The 15,745-nt window shown below is 54.6% G+C and overlaps 21 non-coding genes across 21 annotated transcripts; all 21 read right to left on the bottom strand.

Moving 5' to 3' along the window:
• Nucleotides 1-73: 73 nt before the first annotated feature.
• Nucleotides 74-147, bottom strand: trnai-aau (transfer RNA isoleucine (anticodon AAU)). The gene has a single exon. It is a non-coding gene; the product is annotated as a tRNA-Ile (tRNA).
• A 679-nt stretch (nucleotides 148-826) lies between these two features.
• On the bottom strand, nucleotides 827-900 carry trnai-aau (transfer RNA isoleucine (anticodon AAU)). The gene has a single exon. It is a non-coding gene; the product is annotated as a tRNA-Ile (tRNA).
• A 679-nt stretch (nucleotides 901-1,579) lies between these two features.
• trnai-aau (transfer RNA isoleucine (anticodon AAU)) lies at nucleotides 1,580-1,653 on the bottom strand. The gene has a single exon. It is a non-coding gene; the product is annotated as a tRNA-Ile (tRNA).
• Nucleotides 1,654-2,332: 679 nt separating this feature from the next.
• Nucleotides 2,333-2,406, bottom strand: trnai-aau (transfer RNA isoleucine (anticodon AAU)). Its single transcript has one exon. It is a non-coding gene; the product is annotated as a tRNA-Ile (tRNA).
• Nucleotides 2,407-3,085: 679 nt separating this feature from the next.
• On the bottom strand, nucleotides 3,086-3,159 carry trnai-aau (transfer RNA isoleucine (anticodon AAU)). The gene has a single exon. It is a non-coding gene; the product is annotated as a tRNA-Ile (tRNA).
• Nucleotides 3,160-3,838: 679 nt separating this feature from the next.
• Nucleotides 3,839-3,912, bottom strand: trnai-aau (transfer RNA isoleucine (anticodon AAU)). The gene has a single exon. It is a non-coding gene; the product is annotated as a tRNA-Ile (tRNA).
• Nucleotides 3,913-4,591: 679 nt separating this feature from the next.
• trnai-aau (transfer RNA isoleucine (anticodon AAU)) lies at nucleotides 4,592-4,665 on the bottom strand. The gene has a single exon. It is a non-coding gene; the product is annotated as a tRNA-Ile (tRNA).
• Nucleotides 4,666-5,344: 679 nt separating this feature from the next.
• Nucleotides 5,345-5,418, bottom strand: trnai-aau (transfer RNA isoleucine (anticodon AAU)). Its single transcript has one exon. It is a non-coding gene; the product is annotated as a tRNA-Ile (tRNA).
• Nucleotides 5,419-6,097: 679 nt separating this feature from the next.
• trnai-aau (transfer RNA isoleucine (anticodon AAU)) lies at nucleotides 6,098-6,171 on the bottom strand. The gene has a single exon. It is a non-coding gene; the product is annotated as a tRNA-Ile (tRNA).
• Nucleotides 6,172-6,850: 679 nt separating this feature from the next.
• trnai-aau (transfer RNA isoleucine (anticodon AAU)) lies at nucleotides 6,851-6,924 on the bottom strand. Its single transcript has one exon. It is a non-coding gene; the product is annotated as a tRNA-Ile (tRNA).
• Nucleotides 6,925-7,603: 679 nt separating this feature from the next.
• Nucleotides 7,604-7,677, bottom strand: trnai-aau (transfer RNA isoleucine (anticodon AAU)). Its single transcript has one exon. It is a non-coding gene; the product is annotated as a tRNA-Ile (tRNA).
• Nucleotides 7,678-8,356: 679 nt separating this feature from the next.
• trnai-aau (transfer RNA isoleucine (anticodon AAU)) lies at nucleotides 8,357-8,430 on the bottom strand. The gene has a single exon. It is a non-coding gene; the product is annotated as a tRNA-Ile (tRNA).
• A 679-nt stretch (nucleotides 8,431-9,109) lies between these two features.
• On the bottom strand, nucleotides 9,110-9,183 carry trnai-aau (transfer RNA isoleucine (anticodon AAU)). The gene has a single exon. It is a non-coding gene; the product is annotated as a tRNA-Ile (tRNA).
• A 679-nt stretch (nucleotides 9,184-9,862) lies between these two features.
• trnai-aau (transfer RNA isoleucine (anticodon AAU)) lies at nucleotides 9,863-9,936 on the bottom strand. Its single transcript has one exon. It is a non-coding gene; the product is annotated as a tRNA-Ile (tRNA).
• A 679-nt stretch (nucleotides 9,937-10,615) lies between these two features.
• Nucleotides 10,616-10,689, bottom strand: trnai-aau (transfer RNA isoleucine (anticodon AAU)). The gene has a single exon. It is a non-coding gene; the product is annotated as a tRNA-Ile (tRNA).
• Nucleotides 10,690-11,368: 679 nt separating this feature from the next.
• trnai-aau (transfer RNA isoleucine (anticodon AAU)) lies at nucleotides 11,369-11,442 on the bottom strand. The gene has a single exon. It is a non-coding gene; the product is annotated as a tRNA-Ile (tRNA).
• A 679-nt stretch (nucleotides 11,443-12,121) lies between these two features.
• Nucleotides 12,122-12,195, bottom strand: trnai-aau (transfer RNA isoleucine (anticodon AAU)). The gene has a single exon. It is a non-coding gene; the product is annotated as a tRNA-Ile (tRNA).
• Nucleotides 12,196-12,874: 679 nt separating this feature from the next.
• On the bottom strand, nucleotides 12,875-12,948 carry trnai-aau (transfer RNA isoleucine (anticodon AAU)). The gene has a single exon. It is a non-coding gene; the product is annotated as a tRNA-Ile (tRNA).
• A 679-nt stretch (nucleotides 12,949-13,627) lies between these two features.
• Nucleotides 13,628-13,701, bottom strand: trnai-aau (transfer RNA isoleucine (anticodon AAU)). The gene has a single exon. It is a non-coding gene; the product is annotated as a tRNA-Ile (tRNA).
• A 679-nt stretch (nucleotides 13,702-14,380) lies between these two features.
• trnai-aau (transfer RNA isoleucine (anticodon AAU)) lies at nucleotides 14,381-14,454 on the bottom strand. Its single transcript has one exon. It is a non-coding gene; the product is annotated as a tRNA-Ile (tRNA).
• A 679-nt stretch (nucleotides 14,455-15,133) lies between these two features.
• trnai-aau (transfer RNA isoleucine (anticodon AAU)) lies at nucleotides 15,134-15,207 on the bottom strand. The gene has a single exon. It is a non-coding gene; the product is annotated as a tRNA-Ile (tRNA).
• Nucleotides 15,208-15,745: the final 538 nt, after the last annotated feature.

The following is a 15,745-nucleotide window of genomic DNA, read 5'->3' on the forward strand; positions in this document are numbered from 1 at the left end:
CAGTCAGTAGCATTTCAAAGCCTTGCCACAGACTAGATAAAGCGATGGAAAAGGTCTCCGAAGAAGGGCCGGTTGGCCCGTATGGGGATCAAACCCACGACCTTGGCGTTATTAGCACCACGCTCTGACCAACTGAGCTAACGGGCCCGAGACACTCTGTACATGGTAGAGCGCTCGCTTAGCCTGCGAGAAGTAGCGGGATCGATGCCCGCATTCTCCAATCCCTTTTTCGTCTTTCGGCAGTTTGCCTCCCGAGTACCGCTCCGCTGCACGTTCTGCAGTCCGTCTTCCAACGCAGATAGCGCCCCCTCCATGCAGCCGGTCGCCATCTTCATCGCGACACACACCACTCTACTCGCGCCTTTTTGACAGCATGCACAGGAACGTCTCCAGCTCCTCAATAGACAAGGGGCGTTTTGCGGGTTGACATTTCATCCAATAGCCCCGTGGAGGAAAGCCACGGCCTACCGGTCCACGGCGCTGCTGTGCTGGTGGCTTGTTTGTTCAGTAGCTCGGCTATTTCAATAAGACAGGTTTGTGCAGTACGTCCAGTGTCGCAATCCTCTCTGACCAGTCAGTGGTCTGCAGTGTTTTGGCGTGAGCTTTTTGAAAATGACCCGTTGACCACTTCCTTGAGTAGACTGTATTTTGCAAACGCCACGGGTTTACCAAAACCGAGGCTCAAACCAGGGACCCTGAGATCCTCAGTCTGACCCTCTCCCAACTGAGCTATTTGGGCAGACGTTTCGAAGCCAGTCAGTAGCATTTCAAAGCCTTGCCACAGACTAGATAAAGCGATGGAAAAGGTCTCCGAAGAAGGGCCGGTTGGCCCGTATGGGGATCGAACCCACGACCTTGGCGTTATTAGCACCACGCTCTGACCAACTGAGCTAACGGGCCCGAGACACTCTGTACATGGTAGAGCGCTCGCTTAGCCTGCGAGAAGTAGCGGGATCGATGCCCGCATTCTCCAATCCCTTTTTCGTCTTTCGGCAGTTTGCCTCCCGAGTACCGCTCCGCTGCACGTTCTGCAGTCCGTCTTCCAACGCAGATAGCGCCCCCTCCATGCAGCCGGTCGCCATCTTCATCGCGACACACACCACTCTACTCGCGCCTTTTTGACAGCATGCACAGGAACGTCTCCAGCTCCTCAATAGACAAGGGGCGTTTTGCGGGTTGACATTTCATCCAATAGCCCCGTGGAGGAAAGCCACGGCCTACCGGTCCACGGCGCTGCTGTGCTGGTGGCTTGTTTGTTCAGTAGCTCGGCTATTTCAATAAGACAGGTTTGTGCAGTACGTCCAGTGTCGCAATCCTCTCTGACCAGTCAGTGGTCTGCAGTGTTTTGGCGTGAGCTTTTTGAAAATGACCCGTTGACCACTTCCTTGAGTAGACTGTATTTTGCAAACGCCACGGGTTTACCAAAACCGAGGCTCAAACCAGGGACCCTGAGATCCTCAGTCTGACCCTCTCCCAACTGAGCTATTTGGGCAGACGTTTCGAAGCCAGTCAGTAGCATTTCAAAGCCTTGCCACAGACTAGATAAAGCGATGGAAAAGGTCTCCGAAGAAGGGCCGGTTGGCCCGTATGGGGATCGAACCCACGACCTTGGCGTTATTAGCACCACGCTCTGACCAACTGAGCTAACGGGCCCGAGACACTCTGTACATGGTAGAGCGCTCGCTTAGCCTGCGAGAAGTAGCGGGATCGATGCCCGCATTCTCCAATCCCTTTTTCGTCTTTCGGCAGTTTGCCTCCCGAGTACCGCTCCGCTGCACGTTCTGCAGTCCGTCTTCCAACGCAGATAGCGCCCCCTCCATGCAGCCGGTCGCCATCTTCATCGCGACACACACCACTCTACTCGCGCCTTTTTGACAGCATGCACAGGAACGTCTCCAGCTCCTCAATAGACAAGGGGCGTTTTGCGGGTTGACATTTCATCCAATAGCCCCGTGGAGGAAAGCCACGGCCTACCGGTCCACGGCGCTGCTGTGCTGGTGGCTTGTTTGTTCAGTAGCTCGGCTATTTCAATAAGACAGGTTTGTGCAGTACGTCCAGTGTCGCAATCCTCTCTGACCAGTCAGTGGTCTGCAGTGTTTTGGCGTGAGCTTTTTGAAAATGACCCGTTGACCACTTCCTTGAGTAGACTGTATTTTGCAAACGCCACGGGTTTACCAAAACCGAGGCTCAAACCAGGGACCCTGAGATCCTCAGTCTGACCCTCTCCCAACTGAGCTATTTGGGCAGACGTTTCGAAGCCAGTCAGTAGCATTTCAAAGCCTTGCCACAGACTAGATAAAGCGATGGAAAAGGTCTCCGAAGAAGGGCCGGTTGGCCCGTATGGGGATCGAACCCACGACCTTGGCGTTATTAGCACCACGCTCTGACCAACTGAGCTAACGGGCCCGAGACACTCTGTACATGGTAGAGCGCTCGCTTAGCCTGCGAGAAGTAGCGGGATCGATGCCCGCATTCTCCAATCCCTTTTTCGTCTTTCGGCAGTTTGCCTCCCGAGTACCGCTCCGCTGCACGTTCTGCAGTCCGTCTTCCAACGCAGATAGCGCCCCCTCCATGCAGCCGGTCGCCATCTTCATCGCGACACACACCACTCTACTCGCGCCTTTTTGACAGCATGCACAGGAACGTCTCCAGCTCCTCAATAGACAAGGGGCGTTTTGCGGGTTGACATTTCATCCAATAGCCCCGTGGAGGAAAGCCACGGCCTACCGGTCCACGGCGCTGCTGTGCTGGTGGCTTGTTTGTTCAGTAGCTCGGCTATTTCAATAAGACAGGTTTGTGCAGTACGTCCAGTGTCGCAATCCTCTCTGACCAGTCAGTGGTCTGCAGTGTTTTGGCGTGAGCTTTTTGAAAATGACCCGTTGACCACTTCCTTGAGTAGACTGTATTTTGCAAACGCCACGGGTTTACCAAAACCGAGGCTCAAACCAGGGACCCTGAGATCCTCAGTCTGACCCTCTCCCAACTGAGCTATTTGGGCAGACGTTTCGAAGCCAGTCAGTAGCATTTCAAAGCCTTGCCACAGACTAGATAAAGCGATGGAAAAGGTCTCCGAAGAAGGGCCGGTTGGCCCGTATGGGGATCGAACCCACGACCTTGGCGTTATTAGCACCACGCTCTGACCAACTGAGCTAACGGGCCCGAGGCACTCTGTACATGGTAGAGCGCTCGCTTAGCCTGCGAGAAGTAGCGGGATCGATGCCCGCATTCTCCAATCCCTTTTTCGTCTTTCGGCAGTTTGCCTCCCGAGTACCGCTCCGCTGCACGTTCTGCAGTCCGTCTTCCAACGCAGATAGCGCCCCCTCCATGCAGCCGGTCGCCATCTTCATCGCGACACACACCACTCTACTCGCGCCTTTTTGACAGCATGCACAGGAACGTCTCCAGCTCCTCAATAGACAAGGGGCGTTTTGCGGGTTGACATTTCATCCAATAGCCCCGTGGAGGAAAGCCACGGCCTACCGGTCCACGGCGCTGCTGTGCTGGTGGCTTGTTTGTTCAGTAGCTCGGCTATTTCAATAAGACAGGTTTGTGCAGTACGTCCAGTGTCGCAATCCTCTCTGACCAGTCAGTGGTCTGCAGTGTTTTGGCGTGAGCTTTTTGAAAATGACCCGTTGACCACTTCCTTGAGTAGACTGTATTTTGCAAACGCCACGGGTTTACCAAAACCGAGGCTCAAACCAGGGACCCTGAGATCCTCAGTCTGACCCTCTCCCAACTGAGCTATTTGGGCAGACGTTTCGAAGCCAGTCAGTAGCATTTCAAAGCCTTGCCACAGACTAGATAAAGCGATGGAAAAGGTCTCCGAAGAAGGGCCGGTTGGCCCGTATGGGGATCGAACCCACGACCTTGGCGTTATTAGCACCACGCTCTGACCAACTGAGCTAACGGGCCCGAGGCACTCTGTACATGGTAGAGCGCTCGCTTAGCCTGCGAGAAGTAGCGGGATCGATGCCCGCATTCTCCAATCCCTTTTTCGTCTTTCGGCAGTTTGCCTCCCGAGTACCGCTCCGCTGCACGTTCTGCAGTCCGTCTTCCAACGCAGATAGCGCCCCCTCCATGCAGCCGGTCGCCATCTTCATCGCGACACACACCACTCTACTCGCGCCTTTTTGACAGCATGCACAGGAACGTCTCCAGCTCCTCAATAGACAAGGGGCGTTTTGCGGGTTGACATTTCATCCAATAGCCCCGTGGAGGAAAGCCACGGCCTACCGGTCCACGGCGCTGCTGTGCTGGTGGCTTGTTTGTTCAGTAGCTCGGCTATTTCAATAAGACAGGTTTGTGCAGTACGTCCAGTGTCGCAATCCTCTCTGACCAGTCAGTGGTCTGCAGTGTTTTGGCGTGAGCTTTTTGAAAATGACCCGTTGACCACTTCCTTGAGTAGACTGTATTTTGCAAACGCCACGGGTTTACCAAAACCGAGGCTCAAACCAGGGACCCTGAGATCCTCAGTCTGACCCTCTCCCAACTGAGCTATTTGGGCAGACGTTTCGAAGCCAGTCAGTAGCATTTCAAAGCCTTGCCACAGACTAGATAAAGCGATGGAAAAGGTCTCCGAAGAAGGGCCGGTTGGCCCGTATGGGGATCGAACCCACGACCTTGGCGTTATTAGCACCACGCTCTGACCAACTGAGCTAACGGGCCCGAGGCACTCTGTACATGGTAGAGCGCTCGCTTAGCCTGCGAGAAGTAGCGGGATCGATGCCCGCATTCTCCAATCCCTTTTTCGTCTTTCGGCAGTTTGCCTCCCGAGTACCGCTCCGCTGCACGTTCTGCAGTCCGTCTTCCAACGCAGATAGCGCCCCCTCCATGCAGCCGGTCGCCATCTTCATCGCGACACACACCACTCTACTCGCGCCTTTTTGACAGCATGCACAGGAACGTCTCCAGCTCCTCAATAGACAAGGGGCGTTTTGCGGGTTGACATTTCATCCAATAGCCCCGTGGAGGAAAGCCACGGCCTACCGGTCCACGGCGCTGCTGTGCTGGTGGCTTGTTTGTTCAGTAGCTCGGCTATTTCAATAAGACAGGTTTGTGCAGTACGTCCAGTGTCGCAATCCTCTCTGACCAGTCAGTGGTCTGCAGTGTTTTGGCGTGAGCTTTTTGAAAATGACCCGTTGACCACTTCCTTGAGTAGACTGTATTTTGCAAACGCCACGGGTTTACCAAAACCGAGGCTCAAACCAGGGACCCTGAGATCCTCAGTCTGACCCTCTCCCAACTGAGCTATTTGGGCAGACGTTTCGAAGCCAGTCAGTAGCATTTCAAAGCCTTGCCACAGACTAGATAAAGCGATGGAAAAGGTCTCCGAAGAAGGGCCGGTTGGCCCGTATGGGGATCGAACCCACGACCTTGGCGTTATTAGCACCACGCTCTGACCAACTGAGCTAACGGGCCCGAGGCACTCTGTACATGGTAGAGCGCTCGCTTAGCCTGCGAGAAGTAGCGGGATCGATGCCCGCATTCTCCAATCCCTTTTTCGTCTTTCGGCAGTTTGCCTCCCGAGTACCGCTCCGCTGCACGTTCTGCAGTCCGTCTTCCAACGCAGATAGCGCCCCCTCCATGCAGCCGGTCGCCATCTTCATCGCGACACACACCACTCTACTCGCGCCTTTTTGACAGCATGCACAGGAACGTCTCCAGCTCCTCAATAGACAAGGGGCGTTTTGCGGGTTGACATTTCATCCAATAGCCCCGTGGAGGAAAGCCACGGCCTACCGGTCCACGGCGCTGCTGTGCTGGTGGCTTGTTTGTTCAGTAGCTCGGCTATTTCAATAAGACAGGTTTGTGCAGTACGTCCAGTGTCGCAATCCTCTCTGACCAGTCAGTGGTCTGCAGTGTTTTGGCGTGAGCTTTTTGAAAATGACCCGTTGACCACTTCCTTGAGTAGACTGTATTTTGCAAACGCCACGGGTTTACCAAAACCGAGGCTCAAACCAGGGACCCTGAGATCCTCAGTCTGACCCTCTCCCAACTGAGCTATTTGGGCAGACGTTTCGAAGCCAGTCAGTAGCATTTCAAAGCCTTGCCACAGACTAGATAAAGCGATGGAAAAGGTCTCCGAAGAAGGGCCGGTTGGCCCGTATGGGGATCGAACCCACGACCTTGGCGTTATTAGCACCACGCTCTGACCAACTGAGCTAACGGGCCCGAGGCACTCTGTACATGGTAGAGCGCTCGCTTAGCCTGCGAGAAGTAGCGGGATCGATGCCCGCATTCTCCAATCCCTTTTTCGTCTTTCGGCAGTTTGCCTCCCGAGTACCGCTCCGCTGCACGTTCTGCAGTCCGTCTTCCAACGCAGATAGCGCCCCCTCCATGCAGCCGGTCGCCATCTTCATCGCGACACACACCACTCTACTCGCGCCTTTTTGACAGCATGCACAGGAACGTCTCCAGCTCCTCAATAGACAAGGGGCGTTTTGCGGGTTGACATTTCATCCAATAGCCCCGTGGAGGAAAGCCACGGCCTACCGGTCCACGGCGCTGCTGTGCTGGTGGCTTGTTTGTTCAGTAGCTCGGCTATTTCAATAAGACAGGTTTGTGCAGTACGTCCAGTGTCGCAATCCTCTCTGACCAGTCAGTGGTCTGCAGTGTTTTGGCGTGAGCTTTTTGAAAATGACCCGTTGACCACTTCCTTGAGTAGACTGTATTTTGCAAACGCCACGGGTTTACCAAAACCGAGGCTCAAACCAGGGACCCTGAGATCCTCAGTCTGACCCTCTCCCAACTGAGCTATTTGGGCAGACGTTTCGAAGCCAGTCAGTAGCATTTCAAAGCCTTGCCACAGACTAGATAAAGCGATGGAAAAGGTCTCCGAAGAAGGGCCGGTTGGCCCGTATGGGGATCGAACCCACGACCTTGGCGTTATTAGCACCACGCTCTGACCAACTGAGCTAACGGGCCCGAGGCACTCTGTACATGGTAGAGCGCTCGCTTAGCCTGCGAGAAGTAGCGGGATCGATGCCCGCATTCTCCAATCCCTTTTTCGTCTTTCGGCAGTTTGCCTCCCGAGTACCGCTCCGCTGCACGTTCTGCAGTCCGTCTTCCAACGCAGATAGCGCCCCCTCCATGCAGCCGGTCGCCATCTTCATCGCGACACACACCACTCTACTCGCGCCTTTTTGACAGCATGCACAGGAACGTCTCCAGCTCCTCAATAGACAAGGGGCGTTTTGCGGGTTGACATTTCATCCAATAGCCCCGTGGAGGAAAGCCACGGCCTACCGGTCCACGGCGCTGCTGTGCTGGTGGCTTGTTTGTTCAGTAGCTCGGCTATTTCAATAAGACAGGTTTGTGCAGTACGTCCAGTGTCGCAATCCTCTCTGACCAGTCAGTGGTCTGCAGTGTTTTGGCGTGAGCTTTTTGAAAATGACCCGTTGACCACTTCCTTGAGTAGACTGTATTTTGCAAACGCCACGGGTTTACCAAAACCGAGGCTCAAACCAGGGACCCTGAGATCCTCAGTCTGACCCTCTCCCAACTGAGCTATTTGGGCAGACGTTTCGAAGCCAGTCAGTAGCATTTCAAAGCCTTGCCACAGACTAGATAAAGCGATGGAAAAGGTCTCCGAAGAAGGGCCGGTTGGCCCGTATGGGGATCGAACCCACGACCTTGGCGTTATTAGCACCACGCTCTGACCAACTGAGCTAACGGGCCCGAGGCACTCTGTACATGGTAGAGCGCTCGCTTAGCCTGCGAGAAGTAGCGGGATCGATGCCCGCATTCTCCAATCCCTTTTTCGTCTTTCGGCAGTTTGCCTCCCGAGTACCGCTCCGCTGCACGTTCTGCAGTCCGTCTTCCAACGCAGATAGCGCCCCCTCCATGCAGCCGGTCGCCATCTTCATCGCGACACACACCACTCTACTCGCGCCTTTTTGACAGCATGCACAGGAACGTCTCCAGCTCCTCAATAGACAAGGGGCGTTTTGCGGGTTGACATTTCATCCAATAGCCCCGTGGAGGAAAGCCACGGCCTACCGGTCCACGGCGCTGCTGTGCTGGTGGCTTGTTTGTTCAGTAGCTCGGCTATTTCAATAAGACAGGTTTGTGCAGTACGTCCAGTGTCGCAATCCTCTCTGACCAGTCAGTGGTCTGCAGTGTTTTGGCGTGAGCTTTTTGAAAATGACCCGTTGACCACTTCCTTGAGTAGACTGTATTTTGCAAACGCCACGGGTTTACCAAAACCGAGGCTCAAACCAGGGACCCTGAGATCCTCAGTCTGACCCTCTCCCAACTGAGCTATTTGGGCAGACGTTTCGAAGCCAGTCAGTAGCATTTCAAAGCCTTGCCACAGACTAGATAAAGCGATGGAAAAGGTCTCCGAAGAAGGGCCGGTTGGCCCGTATGGGGATCGAACCCACGACCTTGGCGTTATTAGCACCACGCTCTGACCAACTGAGCTAACGGGCCCGAGGCACTCTGTACATGGTAGAGCGCTCGCTTAGCCTGCGAGAAGTAGCGGGATCGATGCCCGCATTCTCCAATCCCTTTTTCGTCTTTCGGCAGTTTGCCTCCCGAGTACCGCTCCGCTGCACGTTCTGCAGTCCGTCTTCCAACGCAGATAGCGCCCCCTCCATGCAGCCGGTCGCCATCTTCATCGCGACACACACCACTCTACTCGCGCCTTTTTGACAGCATGCACAGGAACGTCTCCAGCTCCTCAATAGACAAGGGGCGTTTTGCGGGTTGACATTTCATCCAATAGCCCCGTGGAGGAAAGCCACGGCCTACCGGTCCACGGCGCTGCTGTGCTGGTGGCTTGTTTGTTCAGTAGCTCGGCTATTTCAATAAGACAGGTTTGTGCAGTACGTCCAGTGTCGCAATCCTCTCTGACCAGTCAGTGGTCTGCAGTGTTTTGGCGTGAGCTTTTTGAAAATGACCCGTTGACCACTTCCTTGAGTAGACTGTATTTTGCAAACGCCACGGGTTTACCAAAACCGAGGCTCAAACCAGGGACCCTGAGATCCTCAGTCTGACCCTCTCCCAACTGAGCTATTTGGGCAGACGTTTCGAAGCCAGTCAGTAGCATTTCAAAGCCTTGCCACAGACTAGATAAAGCGATGGAAAAGGTCTCCGAAGAAGGGCCGGTTGGCCCGTATGGGGATCGAACCCACGACCTTGGCGTTATTAGCACCACGCTCTGACCAACTGAGCTAACGGGCCCGAGACACTCTGTACATGGTAGAGCGCTCGCTTAGCCTGCGAGAAGTAGCGGGATCGATGCCCGCATTCTCCAATCCCTTTTTCGTCTTTCGGCAGTTTGCCTCCCGAGTACCGCTCCGCTGCACGTTCTGCAGTCCGTCTTCCAACGCAGATAGCGCCCCCTCCATGCAGCCGGTCGCCATCTTCATCGCGACACACACCACTCTACTCGCGCCTTTTTGACAGCATGCACAGGAACGTCTCCAGCTCCTCAATAGACAAGGGGCGTTTTGCGGGTTGACATTTCATCCAATAGCCCCGTGGAGGAAAGCCACGGCCTACCGGTCCACGGCGCTGCTGTGCTGGTGGCTTGTTTGTTCAGTAGCTCGGCTATTTCAATAAGACAGGTTTGTGCAGTACGTCCAGTGTCGCAATCCTCTCTGACCAGTCAGTGGTCTGCAGTGTTTTGGCGTGAGCTTTTTGAAAATGACCCGTTGACCACTTCCTTGAGTAGACTGTATTTTGCAAACGCCACGGGTTTACCAAAACCGAGGCTCAAACCAGGGACCCTGAGATCCTCAGTCTGACCCTCTCCCAACTGAGCTATTTGGGCAGACGTTTCGAAGCCAGTCAGTAGCATTTCAAAGCCTTGCCACAGACTAGATAAAGCGATGGAAAAGGTCTCCGAAGAAGGGCCGGTTGGCCCGTATGGGGATCGAACCCACGACCTTGGCGTTATTAGCACCACGCTCTGACCAACTGAGCTAACGGGCCCGAGACACTCTGTACATGGTAGAGCGCTCGCTTAGCCTGCGAGAAGTAGCGGGATCGATGCCCGCATTCTCCAATCCCTTTTTCGTCTTTCGGCAGTTTGCCTCCCGAGTACCGCTCCGCTGCACGTTCTGCAGTCCGTCTTCCAACGCAGATAGCGCCCCCTCCATGCAGCCGGTCGCCATCTTCATCGCGACACACACCACTCTACTCGCGCCTTTTTGACAGCATGCACAGGAACGTCTCCAGCTCCTCAATAGACAAGGGGCGTTTTGCGGGTTGACATTTCATCCAATAGCCCCGTGGAGGAAAGCCACGGCCTACCGGTCCACGGCGCTGCTGTGCTGGTGGCTTGTTTGTTCAGTAGCTCGGCTATTTCAATAAGACAGGTTTGTGCAGTACGTCCAGTGTCGCAATCCTCTCTGACCAGTCAGTGGTCTGCAGTGTTTTGGCGTGAGCTTTTTGAAAATGACCCGTTGACCACTTCCTTGAGTAGACTGTATTTTGCAAACGCCACGGGTTTACCAAAACCGAGGCTCAAACCAGGGACCCTGAGATCCTCAGTCTGACCCTCTCCCAACTGAGCTATTTGGGCAGACGTTTCGAAGCCAGTCAGTAGCATTTCAAAGCCTTGCCACAGACTAGATAAAGCGATGGAAAAGGTCTCCGAAGAAGGGCCGGTTGGCCCGTATGGGGATCGAACCCACGACCTTGGCGTTATTAGCACCACGCTCTGACCAACTGAGCTAACGGGCCCGAGACACTCTGTACATGGTAGAGCGCTCGCTTAGCCTGCGAGAAGTAGCGGGATCGATGCCCGCATTCTCCAATCCCTTTTTCGTCTTTCGGCAGTTTGCCTCCCGAGTACCGCTCCGCTGCACGTTCTGCAGTCCGTCTTCCAACGCAGATAGCGCCCCCTCCATGCAGCCGGTCGCCATCTTCATCGCGACACACACCACTCTACTCGCGCCTTTTTGACAGCATGCACAGGAACGTCTCCAGCTCCTCAATAGACAAGGGGCGTTTTGCGGGTTGACATTTCATCCAATAGCCCCGTGGAGGAAAGCCACGGCCTACCGGTCCACGGCGCTGCTGTGCTGGTGGCTTGTTTGTTCAGTAGCTCGGCTATTTCAATAAGACAGGTTTGTGCAGTACGTCCAGTGTCGCAATCCTCTCTGACCAGTCAGTGGTCTGCAGTGTTTTGGCGTGAGCTTTTTGAAAATGACCCGTTGACCACTTCCTTGAGTAGACTGTATTTTGCAAACGCCACGGGTTTACCAAAACCGAGGCTCAAACCAGGGACCCTGAGATCCTCAGTCTGACCCTCTCCCAACTGAGCTATTTGGGCAGACGTTTCGAAGCCAGTCAGTAGCATTTCAAAGCCTTGCCACAGACTAGATAAAGCGATGGAAAAGGTCTCCGAAGAAGGGCCGGTTGGCCCGTATGGGGATCGAACCCACGACCTTGGCGTTATTAGCACCACGCTCTGACCAACTGAGCTAACGGGCCCGAGGCACTCTGTACATGGTAGAGCGCTCGCTTAGCCTGCGAGAAGTAGCGGGATCGATGCCCGCATTCTCCAATCCCTTTTTCGTCTTTCGGCAGTTTGCCTCCCGAGTACCGCTCCGCTGCACGTTCTGCAGTCCGTCTTCCAACGCAGATAGCGCCCCCTCCATGCAGCCGGTCGCCATCTTCATCGCGACACACACCACTCTACTCGCGCCTTTTTGACAGCATGCACAGGAACGTCTCCAGCTCCTCAATAGACAAGGGGCGTTTTGCGGGTTGACATTTCATCCAATAGCCCCGTGGAGGAAAGCCACGGCCTACCGGTCCACGGCGCTGCTGTGCTGGTGGCTTGTTTGTTCAGTAGCTCGGCTATTTCAATAAGACAGGTTTGTGCAGTACGTCCAGTGTCGCAATCCTCTCTGACCAGTCAGTGGTCTGCAGTGTTTTGGCGTGAGCTTTTTGAAAATGACCCGTTGACCACTTCCTTGAGTAGACTGTATTTTGCAAACGCCACGGGTTTACCAAAACCGAGGCTCAAACCAGGGACCCTGAGATCCTCAGTCTGACCCTCTCCCAACTGAGCTATTTGGGCAGACGTTTCGAAGCCAGTCAGTAGCATTTCAAAGCCTTGCCACAGACTAGATAAAGCGATGGAAAAGGTCTCCGAAGAAGGGCCGGTTGGCCCGTATGGGGATCGAACCCACGACCTTGGCGTTATTAGCACCACGCTCTGACCAACTGAGCTAACGGGCCCGAGACACTCTGTACATGGTAGAGCGCTCGCTTAGCCTGCGAGAAGTAGCGGGATCGATGCCCGCATTCTCCAATCCCTTTTTCGTCTTTCGGCAGTTTGCCTCCCGAGTACCGCTCCGCTGCACGTTCTGCAGTCCGTCTTCCAACGCAGATAGCGCCCCCTCCATGCAGCCGGTCGCCATCTTCATCGCGACACACACCACTCTACTCGCGCCTTTTTGACAGCATGCACAGGAACGTCTCCAGCTCCTCAATAGACAAGGGGCGTTTTGCGGGTTGACATTTCATCCAATAGCCCCGTGGAGGAAAGCCACGGCCTACCGGTCCACGGCGCTGCTGTGCTGGTGGCTTGTTTGTTCAGTAGCTCGGCTATTTCAATAAGACAGGTTTGTGCAGTACGTCCAGTGTCGCAATCCTCTCTGACCAGTCAGTGGTCTGCAGTGTTTTGGCGTGAGCTTTTTGAAAATGACCCGTTGACCACTTCCTTGAGTAGACTGTATTTTGCAAACGCCACGGGTTTACCAAAACCGAGGCTCAAACCAGGGACCCTGAGATCCTCAGTCTGACCCTCTCCCAACTGAGCTATTTGGGCAGACGTTTCGAAGCCAGTCAGTAGCATTTCAAAGCCTTGCCACAGACTAGATAAAGCGATGGAAAAGGTCTCCGAAGAAGAGCCGGTTGGCCCGTATGGGGATCGAACCCACGACCTTGGCGTTATTAGCACCACGCTCTGACCAACTGAGCTAACGGGCCCGAGGCACTCTGTACATGGTAGAGCGCTCGCTTAGCCTGCGAGAAGTAGCGGGATCGATGCCCGCATTCTCCAATCCCTTTTTCGTCTTTCGGCAGTTTGCCTCCCGAGTACCGCTCCGCTGCACGTTCTGCAGTCCGTCTTCCAACGCAGATAGCGCCCCCTCCATGCAGCCGGTCGCCATCTTCATCGCGACACACACCACTCTACTCGCGCCTTTTTGACAGCATGCACAGGAACGTCTCCAGCTCCTCAATAGACAAGGGGCGTTTTGCGGGTTGACATTTCATCCAATAGCCCCGTGGAGGAAAGCCACGGCCTACCGGTCCACGGCGCTGCTGTGCTGGTGGCTTGTTTGTTCAGTAGCTCGGCTATTTCAATAAGACAGGTTTGTGCAGTACGTCCAGTGTCGCAATCCTCTCTGACCAGTCAGTGGTCTGCAGTGTTTTGGCGTGAGCTTTTTGAAAATGACCCGTTGACCACTTCCTTGAGTAGACTGTATTTTGCAAACGCCACGGGTTTACCAAAACCGAGGCTCAAACCAGGGACCCTGAGATCCTCAGTCTGACCCTCTCCCAACTGAGCTATTTGGGCAGACGTTTCGAAGCCAGTCAGTAGCATTTCAAAGCCTTGCCACAGACTAGATAAAGCGATGGAAAAGGTCTCCGAAGAAGGGCCGGTTGGCCCGTATGGGGATCGAACCCACGACCTTGGCGTTATTAGCACCACGCTCTGACCAACTGAGCTAACGGGCCCGAGGCACTCTGTACATGGTAGAGCGCTCGCTTAGCCTGCGAGAAGTAGCGGGATCGATGCCCGCATTCTCCAATCCCTTTTTCGTCTTTCGGCAGTTTGCCTCCCGAGTACCGCTCCGCTGCACGTTCTGCAGTCCGTCTTCCAACGCAGATAGCGCCCCCTCCATGCAGCCGGTCGCCATCTTCATCGCGACACACACCACTCTACTCGCGCCTTTTTGACAGCATGCACAGGAACGTCTCCAGCTCCTCAATAGACAAGGGGCGTTTTGCGGGTTGACATTTCATCCAATAGCCCCGTGGAGGAAAGCCACGGCCTACCGGTCCACGGCGCTGCTGTGCTGGTGGCTTGTTTGTTCAGTAGCTCGGCTATTTCAATAAGACAGGTTTGTGCAGTACGTCCAGTGTCGCAATCCTCTCTGACCAGTCAGTGGTCTGCAGTGTTTTGGCGTGAGCTTTTTGAAAATGACCCGTTGACCACTTCCTTGAGTAGACTGTATTTTGCAAACGCCACGGGTTTACCAAAACCGAGGCTCAAACCAGGGACCCTGAGATCCTCAGTCTGACCCTCTCCCAACTGAGCTATTTGGGCAGACGTTTCGAAGCCAGTCAGTAGCATTTCAAAGCCTTGCCACAGACTAGATAAAGCGATGGAAAAGGTCTCCGAAGAAGGGCCGGTTGGCCCGTATGGGGATCGAACCCACGACCTTGGCGTTATTAGCACCACGCTCTGACCAACTGAGCTAACGGGCCCGAGGCACTCTGTACATGGTAGAGCGCTCGCTTAGCCTGCGAGAAGTAGCGGGATCGATGCCCGCATTCTCCAATCCCTTTTTCGTCTTTCGGCAGTTTGCCTCCCGAGTACCGCTCCGCTGCACGTTCTGCAGTCCGTCTTCCAACGCAGATAGCGCCCCCTCCATGCAGCCGGTCGCCATCTTCATCGCGACACACACCACTCTACTCGCGCCTTTTTGACAGCATGCACAGGAACGTCTCCAGCTCCTCAATAGACAAGGGGCGTTTTGCGGGTTGACATTTCATCCAATAGCCCCGTGGAGGAAAGCCACGGCCTACCGGTCCACGGCGCTGCTGTGCTGGTGGCTTGTTTGTTCAGTAGCTCGGCTATTTCAATAAGACAGGTTTGTGCAGTACGTCCAGTGTCGCAATCCTCTCTGACCAGTCAGTGGTCTGCAGTGTTTTGGCGTGAGCTTTTTGAAAATGACCCGTTGACCACTTCCTTGAGTAGACTGTATTTTGCAAACGCCACGGGTTTACCAAAACCGAGGCTCAAACCAGGGACCCTGAGATCCTCAGTCTGACCCTCTCCCAACTGAGCTATTTGGGCAGACGTTTCGAAGCCAGTCAGTAGCATTTCAAAGCCTTGCCACAGACTAGATAAAGCGATGGAAAAGGTCTCCGAAGAAGGGCCGGTTGGCCCGTATGGGGATCGAACCCACGACCTTGGCGTTATTAGCACCACGCTCTGACCAACTGAGCTAACGGGCCCGAGGCACTCTGTACATGGTAGAGCGCTCGCTTAGCCTGCGAGAAGTAGCGGGATCGATGCCCGCATTCTCCAATCCCTTTTTCGTCTTTCGGCAGTTTGCCTCCCGAGTACCGCTCCGCTGCACGTTCTGCAGTCCGTCTTCCAACGCAGATAGCGCCCCCTCCATGCAGCCGGTCGCCATCTTCATCGCGACACACACCACTCTACTCGCGCCTTTTTGACAGCATGCACAGGAACGTCTCCAGCTCCTCAATAGACAAGGGGCGTTTTGCGGGTTGACATTTCATCCAATAGCCCCGTGGAGGAAAGCCACGGCCTACCGGTCCACGGCGCTGCTGTGCTGGTGGCTTGTTTGTTCAGTAGCTCGGCTATTTCAATAAGACAGGTTTGTGCAGTACGTCCAGTGTCGCAATCCTCTCTGACCAGTCAGTGGTCTGCAGTGTTTTGGCGTGAGCTTTTTGAAAATGACCCGTTGACCACTTCCTTGAGTAGACTGTATTTTGCAAACGCCACGGGTTTACCAAAACCGAGGCTCAA

This window comes from Osmerus mordax, chromosome 9, assembly GCF_038355195.1.
Source record: "Osmerus mordax isolate fOsmMor3 chromosome 9, fOsmMor3.pri, whole genome shotgun sequence".
Lineage (NCBI taxonomy): Eukaryota > Metazoa > Chordata > Actinopteri > Osmeriformes > Osmeridae > Osmerus > Osmerus mordax.